This window comes from Typopeltis vanoorti, chromosome 1, assembly GCF_054136105.1.
Source record: "Typopeltis vanoorti isolate ZY-2024b chromosome 1, IOZ_Tvanoo_1.0, whole genome shotgun sequence".
Taxonomy (NCBI): Eukaryota; Metazoa; Arthropoda; class Arachnida; order Uropygi; family Thelyphonidae; genus Typopeltis; species Typopeltis vanoorti.
In genome coordinates, this window is record NC_143549.1 from 39,139,014 (window position 1) to 39,154,514 (window position 15,501).

The window sequence follows — 15,501 nt, forward strand, 5'->3', positions numbered from 1 at the left end:
TCAACTGATTCAATTGTGAGCAAACCCTTCAAAGTGTTCGCAACCCAATAATATCCAGACTATGACGTCAGTTAAAAGATCATATTGTTAGTATTAATCACACATCTGTTGATTGGAATGTTAATCTTTCATCCAAACAAAAAAAGCGACTGCAACAATGTGTGTTGTTGTTACGCATATGCATGTTGCTCAACCTTTTCAAAGAATAGCTGTTTGCATTTGTTTTTGTAATGGTTATATGTTGAAAGTTTTCATCATAAAAAGTTTTTTAGTGATTAGGTTGTCGTTCATCCTTAATTTATGGTTAAATGTTCAAATTTAACCATCATTATATTTTTCTATGCTTATTATTATTATTATTATTATTATTATTATTATTATTATTATTATTCAATAAAGTTCCACATCTGTGTGGAACTTCAATAAAGACCTACGACTCATTCTCGCAATCCCACTCTATTTCTACAAGCCTTGTTATATTTCTCTAATTCGTATAAAGCTTTAGCATTGTGTTAGCTGTTAATAGTTAATGTGTTGTCTATCATTGCATCATCTTTTTGCTCCCGGAAGATCAGATTTATCATTTTTACTGAAGAGATATTAATTTGCATAGAGTTTACAGTCTGCACAGAATGCATAGTTGTTAGAGCATATCTTAATATAATTTCACATAATTTCTTGTTTATAAGTGTTGTGTGTGTGTGTGTGTGTGTGTGTGTGTGTGTGTGTGTGTGTGTGTGTGTGTGTGTGTGTGTGTGTGTGTGTGTCAGCGCGGTTAGCCAGGTGGCTGTGCGCTTCGCAGCCATATGCCTGGGGAAGGAGTGTCTTAGTTCGATTCCCGCGGTGACGTGAGGAGCTGAAGAATCTTCCTCAGCCATAGCCAAGTTAGCTGGTCTTGGACGTGGACAGTAGGGTTTTTCCCCTGTTTATCCTGGGGTTTTTCATCCCAAAGCAGGCAAACTAGCCTTGAGAACCCAACACTACAGGATATAGGATACACCGGGTCGTAGGGCTGACCACCTTATCCTGTGAACGGTTTGAGGTCCGATGATTAATATAACCCTCGACTCCTCAAGGTAAAAGAAGGAAAAAGAAGATGAGATGAGATGAGTGTATGTGTACATGTGTGTGTGTACGAGCTAAATCCTTCAGTCTATATTGCTCGCTTGCTATTATCTGGAGTTTACTTTGCACAGATGTTATGGGCTGTTCAAATTTAACTCTGCATTACGGTGAATTCCAAAGTATCGTATGGTTTCAGCATGTGTAATGGTGACCGTTGTACTTATTACTGGTAACTCTCTATTTTTTTTTCCTGTTTCAGGTAATTTTTAGATTTGTGTACAGTTTCACATATTCCAATATGCCTTAACATTGCTAGAAGTGTTTCATATGTTTTAGTGTACCAAATGCTTCTGACAGATCAATGAGGACCACCGTGGCAATGTTTTCATCTAAGCAGCGTTCATTAGATCTATGAAATCCTCCAAGACAGTTGCTCCTTTTTTTTCTTATGAAAATCATCAACTAGGACGATTTCCAGAAGTTGTGTCTCTGTCGTTAGAGAGTCAGAAATTGCTGAATTCGATGGCTTCATTTTTTAGCAAGATAGTACGCAAGAGCATTCCGTTCCTGTCGTGAACTGGCTCTTCCACTCCTCCTCCTGTTGCAGTTCATCAGAATCATGGTTCCCAATACGGAAATTCCTACTCAATAAAGAGAAACTTTACTAATTTCATGCATTTTCTTCGTCTTAAGCGACTGTGTAAACGCATCGAATTGCGATATTTTTTAATAATAATCTTCCCATTGAAAGGATGTGTATTAATAGTACAGATGAGTGTTTCCCATACATATTTGCCTTTTGTTTCTCATTATTTTGATAGTCAACACTCAGTTAGAGGCTTTTACTGTTAAAAAGTACATATTTGATTCACAAAACAGGGCTAAAATTTATAAACCATCAGTTTTAGACGATTTTGATTCTAGTCGCGGACTAGACGTAATTTTTCAAGTCATTATTTAAATCTTTTTTTTTTCGAACTAGTCGATCTCTGGTACAGGATAAAAGTCATTCTGTCGTTCCCACAATTTAAATTCACTCTTCAGAAAAATCAGCAGTAGAATTCACAATATTTTCGACTTCTCTCTCTCTCTCTCTCTCTCTCTCTCTGTGTGTCTTCGAAACTATGTAAATCAAATAGCTGCGATTGAGTGCCGCTATTGTACAAGGTGAAGGATTATTTGCCGATTTTCAACAGATAATTAGACGCGAAAAGGTCTTCGCTTACTCCCTTTTGAAAATAAAGTGGCGTCAGACGATTTACATTTCTAAGATATATTCTTCAGCAAGACAGGAATCGGCACATTATTCTCTAGTCTGTGAACATACACTGTTCGATCAAGGGACATCCCCAGACAATATGTCTCGTGCCATGTAACGGGTCACATCTTTGTAGCGGGTATGAATTGGAGGAATGCGAAGCTCCCAAGTCAGTACAACTGTGTCCGTCGGAAATGGTTGCGAGGACTGACGAGATTTGAAAGCGGTGCCATGTGGGCCAATTTGTTCACCTAACTTCTTAGTAAGTTGGACCCTCCTAGGTTAGTAATCATTAATACCATACCAAGATGAAGGGTCAACTGCAAGTGCTATTCGGAAGGATTCACCCACCATGCTCGCTGAATGTGACCGCGGGATGCTATGAAGGATAATGTAACAACCGCAATTCGTCGGCCCACACGTTGAATGCGGGGCTCGTGACGTTGAGATACTAGAGTGAGTAACTCCAACTGCGAAATTTAGAGATGGCGATGTTATGGTGGGTGAGGTCAAGGGTCGTCCGTCCCACAACAGTCCAGGACTTCATTACATGCCTCAATGAAGAATAGTCCGCAATTTCCATTGATCGCTATCAGGTACGCTTGTGGAAAGTGCTGTACGATCACAGATACGACACTCCTCGACAGTTCTGCGCATGGCAGAAGAAGCGAATCGATTCCCATAATAGAGTAATCAATGGGTTTCGTGGAATACGTGTTTATTATTATACGTCGAAAAATTAGCTTTTCTTTTATCAAAATTTTAGTTTTTGAAATGGTAACTATTTTTCTTGTACAACAGTTGGAAAATTTTACGATAAAAACACGTGATTTCGCTCGTTGGCGACGAATTCGTACATCGTTTTATTCCTTTCTCCCCTTCAACATGAATTGACTCTTCTTGGAATATTGCCAGCGACGGCTCTCGCTTCTATGTTTGGACAGTATGTCTCGTAGGATGGATGCAGTCATCGGAGCGAAAGGAGGTCCTACATCTTGTAAATCTGGGCGCCATGGCTGTTTGTATTATATCCGTTGACATTTTTACCAAGTAGTATATGGATATAATAGTGTATATATATATATATATAATATATATATCAGTGGATGAAAAACCAGAATGAAACTGGAAAATAAGATTATTTAGATTTTTAAATGAGATTCAAAGTGCCACCTCTTACTCGTGTTGTTGTTGATTATTTTGCTTCAGTGACTATTAATAAATGAAACGTAAATCTGAAGATTTTTCTTACAATCGAGATTTATAAGGGTAACAAAAGAAGTTATAATATGAATGTTGTTGCGCCTCTTTCAATTTTTAACAGTACAGTCATTGCTAATGTATTAAATTAAATTTCGTTGTTAGTTCAATTTTGCTGCGTGATACATCCTGATCCTATGAGCATCGCATCGGGCAGTAGCTGAATCAGGGTGGCTCGCTGTGTGTTCTCCTGCATGCATTAAAATCTTCGAGTTATTCTTCAGATATTTCTTTCGCATATGAATGAAAAGGCTGACAATTTTAGAGAAGTTTGTTGCCTCCTACATTTTCTTTAATTATCAATAAATTCTTATATAATCACGCCTATCTTATGATGCATTTATCGGCTGCACTTTAATTAGTATATACGCTAATGTGTTTTTCACTCCAATGTGAGTATTTTGAGAAATGAAAACACTCGAATTCGTGACTAAAGCTCTTAAACCCCCCTTATCAGGCCCGCTAACTCATCCTGCCTTCTATTCTGCCGTAAGACGTAACTATTCTGCCTCCGGTTGGTGACAGAGATCAGGCAGTACCCACTTGGGAAGTGATTAAGTTTACAAATGTTCCTTTCAGAAAAGATTTGTTGAACTACAAAGCAGGAAATTATGACCAACTGAGGAGCATACTGAGTTCAGTGGAATGAGATCGGTTGCTGGATGGGAAGAATATCGACAGTGCATGGGAAGGATTTAAACAATACTTAAATGATGAGATATCAGAATGAGTCCCTAGGGTTCGAAGAATAAATAGTGCAAGAGTCAAATGGACGTGTTATCTTATTAAACAACAGATTCCTAAGAAAAGCATTATGTGAAAGGAGTACAGTGTGCATACGGATGATGTCCGTTATGAAAGTTATAAGCAGAAGACTAGAATAGTCACAACCGTTGTACGGAAAGCAAAGTATGAGTATGAAAAGAAATCGGCTCTGCGTGCTAAAGACAACCCACAATAATTCTATCGACATGCTGCAAGTAAAAGTAAAAGAAAGAATGAACATGAAAGAATAACTCTTCTAAATTCAGATGGCGTGAGGGAATTGTAATGGCGAAGAGGTTGTTCAACTAATGAGTGCCCATTTTGTTAAAAACTATCAACCAGGTGTACGCAACATTGAGTTCACTGCTATCTCTTCACTGGATGAAGAAACTGAGGTGTATGAAGGCGATGTATAGTGCTGTTGCATATTAGATTTTTCTCTCATTTTATACACACTGATATCCATCAGTGTGTATAAAAAGTATTCAGCTGAATTGACTATTGCTTTGATCAGTCTGTTTAACATGAGTCTCAGAACAGGGAAGATTCCGCTGGAATGGAAAGAATATGGTAATTCCATTGCACAAGGTCGGTGCATAGAATAATGTATCCAACCATCGACTAATTAGTATCTCAGGAGTGGTGGTGAAGATTTTTTGGAAAAATTGGTTAAGGCTCGCATTCAGAAAGGGGTTGACAGTGAATCTCTACTTTGGAAGGAGCAACTTAGGGAAGGTCATGTTTTAGCAACTTGCTCACATTCTATAACAATGTTACCATTGAACTAGTTAAGCGGAATCGACACACCATGGCACTTGTGGATTATGCTAAGACTTTGACACAATAGAGCATGGTAGACTGTTGCATAAACTGGAGAATATGAGTTTAGATTATAGAATATTAGCGTGAATAAAAGTATGGCTGACTGACAGACATCAAAAGTGGTATATCGGGGATGTGAGTCTAAAATATTTAAGGTAACCAGTGGTGTATCACAAGGATCAGTGCTTGGTCCACATGCAGTACTTGTAGAATGATTTGAACAGGCTGGAATTGTTGACATGGGAAAATGAATGGCAGGTGAATGTCAGTAAATGTAAAATTATTCACATCGGCGTGATAAGATCGAATGTCGTATTATATTGGTGAGATTATGCTAGGAGAAACTGATGAGGCTAGAGAGCTTGGAGAATTAGTAGATAGGAAGTTAAAGTTCAGAGGTTATGTGGCAAATATTGCAAATACAATTTGAAAGATAATTGCAATGGTGAAACGAACGTTCACATGTAAAGATAAGGATGTCATTTTGCCTCTTTACAAAGCCTTGATAAGACTTCACTTGGACTATTGTGCGCAGGTCTGGTCTCCTGGTTTCGTTGTGATTCTGATATATTGGAGAGTGTACAAAGGAGAGTGTTAAAAATGATCAGGATTGTGGAATATGATTATGAAGACAGATTGAGAATTTGTAGACTGCAGGGAGTAGCAAACAGGAGAAAAGGGGGGTGATATGATTGAGACTTACAAACTGCTGAAAGGGTCATGGAGGATTTCAATTGATGGGATTTTTTAATTTATGGAGGGTGGAGAAAGATCGAGATGGTCTTTCTCATAGAGTGGAGTATGATTGGAATGGATTGCCATTGGATGTTGTGTGTTTTCAAGATTTTTAAGTAGTGTGTATAAATTCAAGAACAGGCTGCTAGGAAGTCTCTCTTTAATAATAATAACTCAAATGATAATAATAACTCGAATAATATTTTTTTTTCACTCAATGGTTTTTATTATTAAAATTATGATTGCATATTATGCATTGACAAAACATGTTGTTCTGGGTTTTTTTTAACAATGAATTTCAAACAGGTTTTCTATTTTTTGTATAATATATTAATGATAGTTGCTATAGATGGTAATTTATAGTTTGCAATTGAATAAGATTACATTTTTTAACATGCTTTTATGGGATAACAGTAAATTTAAGGTAACAAGTGGTATACCACAAGGATCAGTGCTTTGTCCACTGTTATTCACTCTGTACATTAATGATATTGGGAAGGATTTGACAAGAGACATACCGCTATTTGCTGATGATGATGCAAAGTAGGTAGGGTAATCAGGAACGGTGTTGACATGCATTACTATATATTATATGTTATATATATTTAATTATTTATAATTATTTAATTATATATTATATATATTTAACAATTTTTGCTTTTTAATATTTTTAACCGCTGTAACTACAGCACTTCAATGTAATAAATAATTCTTTTTTTCCCCTTTCTGTTTATCTCAGTTGAGATGTAATGTCTCAGCTTGCATCCTCGAAGCTCTTTAATGAGCTTATCTGAGGATAACACCAGTTAGATATTTTTTATTGGTTTTATTACTGTGTTGGAAGTAGGCTGATGTTTAAGAAGTCAAATGAAGGATTTGAAAGGTCTGATCAAAGTGAAATTGCCGATATATTCTTGGTGTTATTACATCTGTCTTGATGGTTCACATTCATTTTTGTTGTGATCTTCTTTTGGAACTAATTAGGATACTTTTTTTTTCACTGTGGCAGCCTTTCTATGTCTTCCGAGATTTTAATTTGTATCGGCTTTGAAGTTTGTGACTTCCTTATGACTATCTTGGCATCTGTGATCCACAAAAATTGGTAATTTGTTTCTGTTTTTTGCTTTTCTTGCTTGGTACAATAAATCCTGGTTGAATGGTGTTAAACATTCGGATAGAGAGATTGGTGTATTGTCTTGCAATGCGTTCAAGTCCTTGGCAGCTGGTTTTTTTCTGTCTGCTGGCTTTTATGAGAGTGTCTCTTGTGGACTTGCTTGTAAGACGAACTATGACTGGTGCAGGTCGTGACAAACCTTGTTTTTTGCTCTTCCTAGGAATCCGATTTACGGTCTGAATGTCGTTAAGTTGTAGGGGATATCAATTGCATGGCCTAATTTTATTTACTACGTCTCTGAGGTTTTCTGTAGGTGCAGTTTCAGGAAGACCGTTTATGATAAGATTTCTTGATGTTGTTGATTTAAACGTTCGTATTGTAGTTTTAGGGAATCAAGTTCTTGACGGAGTTCGGATGTCTCTTTCATCAAATTGTGTTGCCTGTCAGTTAGTGCGTTGATGTTGATTTTGATATCTTTTACCGTTTGCAATACTTCTATCACTGCCAAATTATTACGTTTGATCAAATTTTCATATTCGCTAGATTTTTTTGTTATTTGTTCGTTCTGTTTGTCAAAGAGTTTCAATAATAATAATAATAATAATAATATTTTTTTCATTATTTACATAATTTTCTAATGAAAAGAATAATTTATTACATTATATTTTCATGTTACATAGTAATATTATATTAATGATATTATCACATAATAATTAGTACCTCAGTATCTTCTTTATTGTTATATAATTTACTGACAGTTTTGTAACATAATCTGCATTCTTTGATTATAAGGATTACGTGTAGATGAGTGAGGCAATTAATCGCACCTACTTCGAAGCTTGGGTTAGCTTTTATGAAGAGAGTGGGATTTAGCCTTCACTATTTATGTTGTTGTTGTTACTGTTTATGTATGGGATGTAGGCATTGGATGCTAGTGATTTGTGATGTGTATATTAGTGTTAATGGTGTAGTAACTTTGTTGGTATATTTTCCAGAGTTCGTGTTGTAATGTTCTGTAGTTATCTATGTGTTTTAAATTTCTTGGTAGGTTGTTGAGTTGAGTGGGTATCTGATGTGATCTCACAAAAGAACCGTATGAGTTGTTGAAGGGTGTGGGGATGTAGAGAGTCGTTGTAGGGTGTGTTATTCCTTGTTATTACATTAACAAGTAATTCCTTGTTGATGTCATGTAGTGTTTCAGGTTTTTAATGCTCAGATTTCTGTGTGTCGCCATGCGCTTGTCGGATATTGGTTGTTGCGTGTAAGGTGTCCAGATCACTGTTGACACAATTCTCCTGTGTAATGTTTCTAATTTTGTTAGGTGGTTGTTTGATTTGTTTGCATAGATCCGTATCTGAGTATGGATTCGTAGATACCGTGATATAGTAATTTTTTAATGTTGAATGGAATAATGTGTTTTACTTGGAAGAGTTTTGCTGCGATGATCCGGAGTTTGGTGTGTAGGAGTTCTACATGTTTTGTACTATTCTATTTTATTTTATATGTAATAATTTTTTTTTTTTTTTTTTTTTTTTTTTTTTATTGTTCATTCAAATATTTACATATGTACAATGATCATCTATTCAGTATATTATTCTACAAGGTTCAGCACTTTGTGCTACATATAATGAGATTTAAATAGTAATGATGATAACAGTTTTTTTTTTTATATATATTTATAACAATCATAATAATAATTTACAATTATATTGTTCAGAGTTACATAAGTTGTATAATATTACATGTTGTGGTTTACTATTTTTTTTTTTTTTTTTCAAGTTTGAAAAGGTGTGATTATACAACAGTATTTACACATATGCAATCTAAATATTATGTTTCCTGATTTTCATAAACATACGGTGTAATCTCATGATTTACTTTTAAAAGATTTTTTTTTTTTTTTTTACATTACATACATTTGTTACAATTATTATATACATTACATTCATTTGTTTACATGTGATATTTACAGTACGTACATTGGTTTACATATAATTTTTAATACATACATTATATACATTGGTTTTCATGTGGTACGTACATTACATGCATTTGGTTACATATGATACATCTTGGATGAGAACTAATTTCTTTGCTTTCATCCTCGAAGCTTATATGTAAGCTTATCTGAGGATGACACCAGTTGGTTATTATTTAGTTTTTTTTTTTTTTTTTGCTGTGTTGGGATGCTACGAAATCTATTATTCAGAAATTCGTGCGCGCGCGCGCACACACACACACATAATAACTTGGAGTGTATTGATGCGTCGCTGAACTGGAAGCCTGAGCGGATATATTGTGTTTCATTAAGTTTGTATGGTATTTTGGGTGCGTGTTTCATTAAGTTTGTATGGTATTTTGGGTGCGTGTTTCTTGTTCGTAGTATGTCCTTAGAGCTCTTTTCAGGCTATTGTAGTTTGTAAGGTTTCTGTATTCATAAGGTAGTTTGTTTATCATGTCTGGGATGTAAAAGTTTCGCGTGGCCTTTCCGTAGTGATTATTGTATTTATATGTGATATAATTAGTAGTCTGAGGTCTTGTTATACGGTATGTATTTCTAACTGTCCTGTAGTTGGCTTCGAAATAATGTTTTAGCAAGGCTGCATAGTGACATAAATGTTTTGCTGTCAGTATTTTGTGTTCTGCCATTGCAATGTTTATAAGGTCGTGATTTTCTCTTTGTTCCCAAAAGATCAGTTTTGTCATTTTGTTCTGTAGCGACATTAATCTATTTAATTTGTAGGGTGCACAGAAAGCATATGTTGTTATAGCGTATCTTAGTATATTAATAATAATAATAATAATAATAATAATAATAATAATAATAATAATAATAATAATACATCTGTATTTATTCCTGTGAATTCGACACTAAGCAAGAATTTTCTTTAAATTATAAAAATGTGTTTGATTTTGAGATTATGCCAGTATTGGTTGCAATATTATTTCTCTTAGCTTTAGAAATGTTCTTTTATAGAACTTGACTCTCGTTCTATTGCTTCTTCATTATTTACAAATTCTTATATTCTCTTCTTTTGTATTTTGTTGACTCGTTTGATTTCTGTGGCAAGTAGCGATTTATCAACTCTACTCCGTTGAATGTCATCACCGTGCTGGAGCTGAGATGACTAGTTTAACGGAGATTGCCGCCAGTTTAAATGATCAGTTCCTTGGAAGAAAACTTATGATGTCTGGTAGCCCACTGTCATCAGGTTTCTTCTGCTTAAAGCACTTGCGTGAAAAATATTTGTCGAGATTTGAAAGCGCCGCTGGAGTTCCGTTCTTGCCTCGTGTCACTCGTTACCACCCTTTTTAATTTTCAATAGTCAGTAAACAATAATTCAAATTATTACTAACATATGACGATGTTTATGCTGGATATCCAGACGGTATTTTTTTTTGTAGTCGTCTAGCTATCTCGAAGAAAAAACGTTGAAATGAAAGCGTGCATTTTTGCATTAGACGCAGTAAACGTTTGCTTGATCGGAATAACATAGTGTGGTAGGAATGGCGTTGCAATACTACTAAAAGTTACGTCATTCCTACCACACTAACGCCATCAAAGATCAATTTCTCAAGTTTATTGTAAAAATGAGTGACAAAATTCGAACGAAAATTTAAAAAATTCTATATGATATTTAGGATTAGTGGGAGGAGGGTCAAATGATGTCCAGAGGTCTTGTTTTTGAATAGACGAAACATGTTTCTACTGAAAAACGGTGCTTAATAACAGAAAAGCGATAGACAGTGTATAATCACAACAGATCAACTAAATATTAACTGATATTTAGTTGATATATATTCGTATTTCTTATATAAAAGTTCTATTGTTTCTTCATTATTTACAAATTATATTCCATCTTCTTTTGTATTTTGGCTCCTCTATTGATACTATATAAATTGAAGAATATATTGAGTATCCTTCATTTTAAGATACTATGGAAGTCTCTGTAGCTGAATCGGTATGGAACGAAGCCCCCTTGGTTGCAAACAAGTACATTTATTAAGACTTTTTCAATTAAAAAGTGAGTTAGATATTCTCATACGGCTGTGGACGGTTTCATACCGGTAACTCGGGTTTTTTCATCTCACGAAAAGTCAAACTTGTCCTGACCTGAATGTAACGAACCTGTATGCAATAGCTGCAGAAGCTTTCGTGGATGAGTTGGTATAGACGAAATCCTTTACTTACAAACATGTGAGTTCGAAACACCACCCCAAAAAAAAAAAAAAATTCTCTTTTGAAAAGATTTCATGTATCATAAGGTTACTGAAGGATTTTCTTTAAGTAAAATCCAATCTTGATTGTTCACGTGATGAATTTATGCCATATAATCTTATAATTATAAGATTCACGAACACAAAGATCGCTGACAGTGTTATAAGTATGTCCATTCTTTTGAAAACGAAAATTAAAACAATAATTTGTTTTCCACTTTAATTCACTATTTTTGGAAAAGGTCATCTTTCTCTGTCACGCACGCTTTATGACTATTGTATTCTCTTGCTGCTCATATATGATAAAAATCTGATTTATTAAGTCGCCTTCTCTTCTGATATTTGATTAAAGTGGACTTCTGCCATTGGGCGAGTGGGAAGGTTGCATCTAATAGTAATGAACATTCTCAAATATTGATGGCTACACAAATCAGCCTAATGTTATTTTGCAATACATATATTTCATTTATTGAATTAAGTAAAACTGTAATTCCGTTTCAAAATGAAGTGGATATTGAATACCACATTATTTCTTAGCCGAATAAGAAACTCAAAGATAGGAAATCTAATCTAAGTGTTTCATGCCGAATATAGAAAATTGTATAAAGATCGGTGAGTCCAAGCGTAAGCCAACACCTGGTAGTGCAATGCGAGGGCGACTCGTAGTAAAGGTGGAGTAAGATCTGATCACTGTTCTTAGTATTTTCCCATAATGTAAAACACAGCTCCTAGGAGATGTATTGCGGTTCTATATTATGAAATAAGATCACTACCCAGACCGGTTTCGACCTTTTTTGAGGTCTCATCAGTGAGTAGGTAGACCTAGATGTAATACTAAGGTTTCAATCTTTACTGTACGAGTTGCCAAAAAAAGGTGCACAAATACAAAAAAAAAAGTGAAGCCTGTGGCTCTTATTCCAGTAATTGTAACTCCTTTTCCTCCCAAACAAAACTGCACGAAATATTTACTGAGTCATTTAACCTAGAAATCATCTAGGCTTTATTTTTAAATTTTTTTTTTCGTCATATGTAGGAAAGTTTATTTTTCTTTGAATTTTGGGGCTTCGATTTAAAAAAATAAAAAATAAAAACAGGACCATTCTGTTACTGCTGTGAACATGCCTTTAAAATCTTAGAAATTAGTTTTTTTAACTCATTATATATAATTATTAGACGTAAAGTTGAATTCATAAATAACGTAAAGTTTTGTACAAAAGCACTAAAATAAGCTGTTTAAGATAGACTGAACAAATAACAACTCATGGAAAACAAGAATAAGAAACAAAACAAGTTGGCGGAGTATAACCCATAAATGTAATACATGATGCATTCAGAGCCATTCTTTTCTGAATGTTTCAGGTATATTATGTTTAGCTTTGGTATTTTTTTTACTCTAGAAATGGGCACTACAATCTTTTTAAGTCGCTCACTACCAGTGGAACACTATTATAAAACTATTATTGAGACAATAAAGCACTATAGATGGCTAAGATGGTACTATATGATTAAGTTTACATAATTGCTATTTTCTTATTAAATGTCCTATTAAAAAGAGCTCGCAGCATATTCTCGAGATCTTGAAACACTTTCCCAACAGGACAGCTTAACTATTAAATATTGCCATTGATAAAGTTCTGATTTTGGAAAATTGTTCGCATTACAATAGTAAACAATTTTACAAAATCCTATTAAAAAGAGCTCGCAGCATATTCTCGAGATCTTGAAACACTTTCCCAACAGGACAGCTTAACTATTAAATATTGCCATTGATAAAGTTCTGATTTTGGAAAATTGTTCGCATTACAATAGTAAACAATATTACAAAATCCGAACCTCATCAATGAGAATATCCATATATAATAAAACAATTATACTCTGTCTCAGCAAATTTTCTTTAAAAAAAAAATTTAAGAAATAGCAAATTCCAGATTGACCTCTCTATATAATTAAACCAGAGCCAGTCTATCGGTTTCGATAAAACTTTTTGGTTGGAAAAATCTGGGTTCGAATCCCCTCCAGGGATTTTCGGTTGAATGTGAGTTAGCCGATCTTATATGGTGGTGGTGTGTGGGGTAAAATAATAAAAAAAAATTCTGTAAAATATATTTTTACAGACTATTTTGCATTAAAAAATTCCATATGCAATCAATAGCTGGGAGTCGCATACAAAAAATAGACATGTAAAATTACATTAAAATATTAAAGAAAATATTTATTTTTAATTGTACTGTAGAGGCCTGTGTAGTTCAGCAAAAGTGACACTTGTATCCTCTGCGCCAGACCACCCGAAGATACACTTACATTCAAGTCTAGTCGCCGACGGGAGCAATTTTTTCAAGCCTTTCTCTGACGGGTTCCCAAATTAGTCGATCTCTGGCACGAGAAAATGTTTTTTTTTTTCCGGAAAAATGGTATTATTATTTTTCTTTTTTTCTTTACGTAAACCCAAGAAAATAGACTATAGAACCCACAAAATCTCAGACGGCAACACATCGTGTTATGGTTGGGTACCACGAGATAGGCTTAGGTACTAAGATGGTAGCACTTGTTTGCCCGTCTTCATCTGTTTCTGCTTGTAATTAGTGATAGAATTGGGCCAGTTGTCTGTGATTGGCTACCGCTGGAGAATGAACTGCAACTGAGTCTCCAAAAGCTATAGGACTTTTTCTAAGCCTTTCTGTGACCTGGTTCCCGAGTTAATCAATCACCGCATCTCACGGTCGATTAATCCCATCCCCCGGGTGATATAAGTCCTTATAGTCCTTATAAGGACTGGCTTAAAGGGGCGAAGCAAGAATGCTTTTCATATTCCCCGTTATCTGTAGAGGACAGTGTAGGGATAAGGTGTTATTGAGCAATTAAGGCTCTGATCATGGCAGGAGGGTAACAGCAATAGCCGAGCCTCAGTTAGAACTTCACTGGCTACAGCATTGCCATCCATTACCCTCCAAGAGTATTGAATTGAATGAATCAATCACCCTTACTTCGGTGATATAAGAGTGAAGCAAAATGCAATATAACCAAAATGGATGTAAACTCTTAGAAGGTGCAAAATCAATTACTAGATTATAGATTAAATATTCTTTAATTTGCAAATCATAATAAACTTGATGAAGAATATTATAGATACATTCATATTTTATAATGAAATATAGAGAAAACTTAAAAATTAAATTTTGAAATTTAACGGACAACTTATAAATCAAATATACAGGAAACGTATGCATGGATCTATAATATTCTTTATTTTAATTTCTTACTTGTGTCAAATTAAAGTTTTTAGTAAAAGAAATAAAGTCCAGCGTTTTTTTATATATTTAATTTATTTTCTGAATCCAACTCTTGTTGTTTGCTAAAATAGTTTGGTATGCTAATATTTTTCGCTTAAAACTTCTGAGTGAGTACGGTACTTTTTTTTTCAGTTTATCAGCGACATTCTACGGTAAATTTGGAAAGTAGACACAATTAAGATAATTAATTCGTTGTAGAAACACGAGTCTCATGAATGAGGTAAATTTCTTTTTAAAAAAAAAAACACTTGCTTCAGCTTTTTATAATATTTATTACCGTTTATCGTTGTGTTAAATATTTTAAAATAAAAATATTCTTACAAATTTTAAAAAGTGTCCACTTCGAGATTTTAGTGATCAGAAATGAGAAGTAAAAATAACGTACATATATAAAACTTCCCAAAAGTGCCAAAATGGTGGTCGTCCTAGGGCATGTTGTAAATCTTTCCCAAATAATATGCGCTCTTAAAATTCGAGATTTTAAATCTCTGCCATAAACGCGATACGGTTTAAATCAATAACTGTCTGTATGAGTTTGTTTCGCGTAGAATTCTGCTGGGCATTTCTTATAATTTAATGCGTGCTGTATTAAAAACGGTGGAAATGTCAGCTGTTTGAATAAGTTGAAAGTTGATACCGTAACTCAAAACATCGCATTAAAAGAATTTGTCAAACTGTAATCGACAGTGGAATATATCAATATTAATTGCCATAATTTTCGATAAATATATTAATAAAACATCCAGACGTAAACAATATGTGACAGCAGTGACATTAATCACCAGCTTTCCGTAAAACCAGATTGATAGTCTTTGATTTAAGAGATTACTAATATTCTTCTCTAAGCCATTATCCATCATGATAAGAGTTTAAGACCTGACAAGAACTTTTTTTGTTAGGTTATGGTTCTGGAATGGGTAAAGAAAAGAAAAATATATATTTAATCGAAATTTTGTTTTTCTGCTGCGGAATTT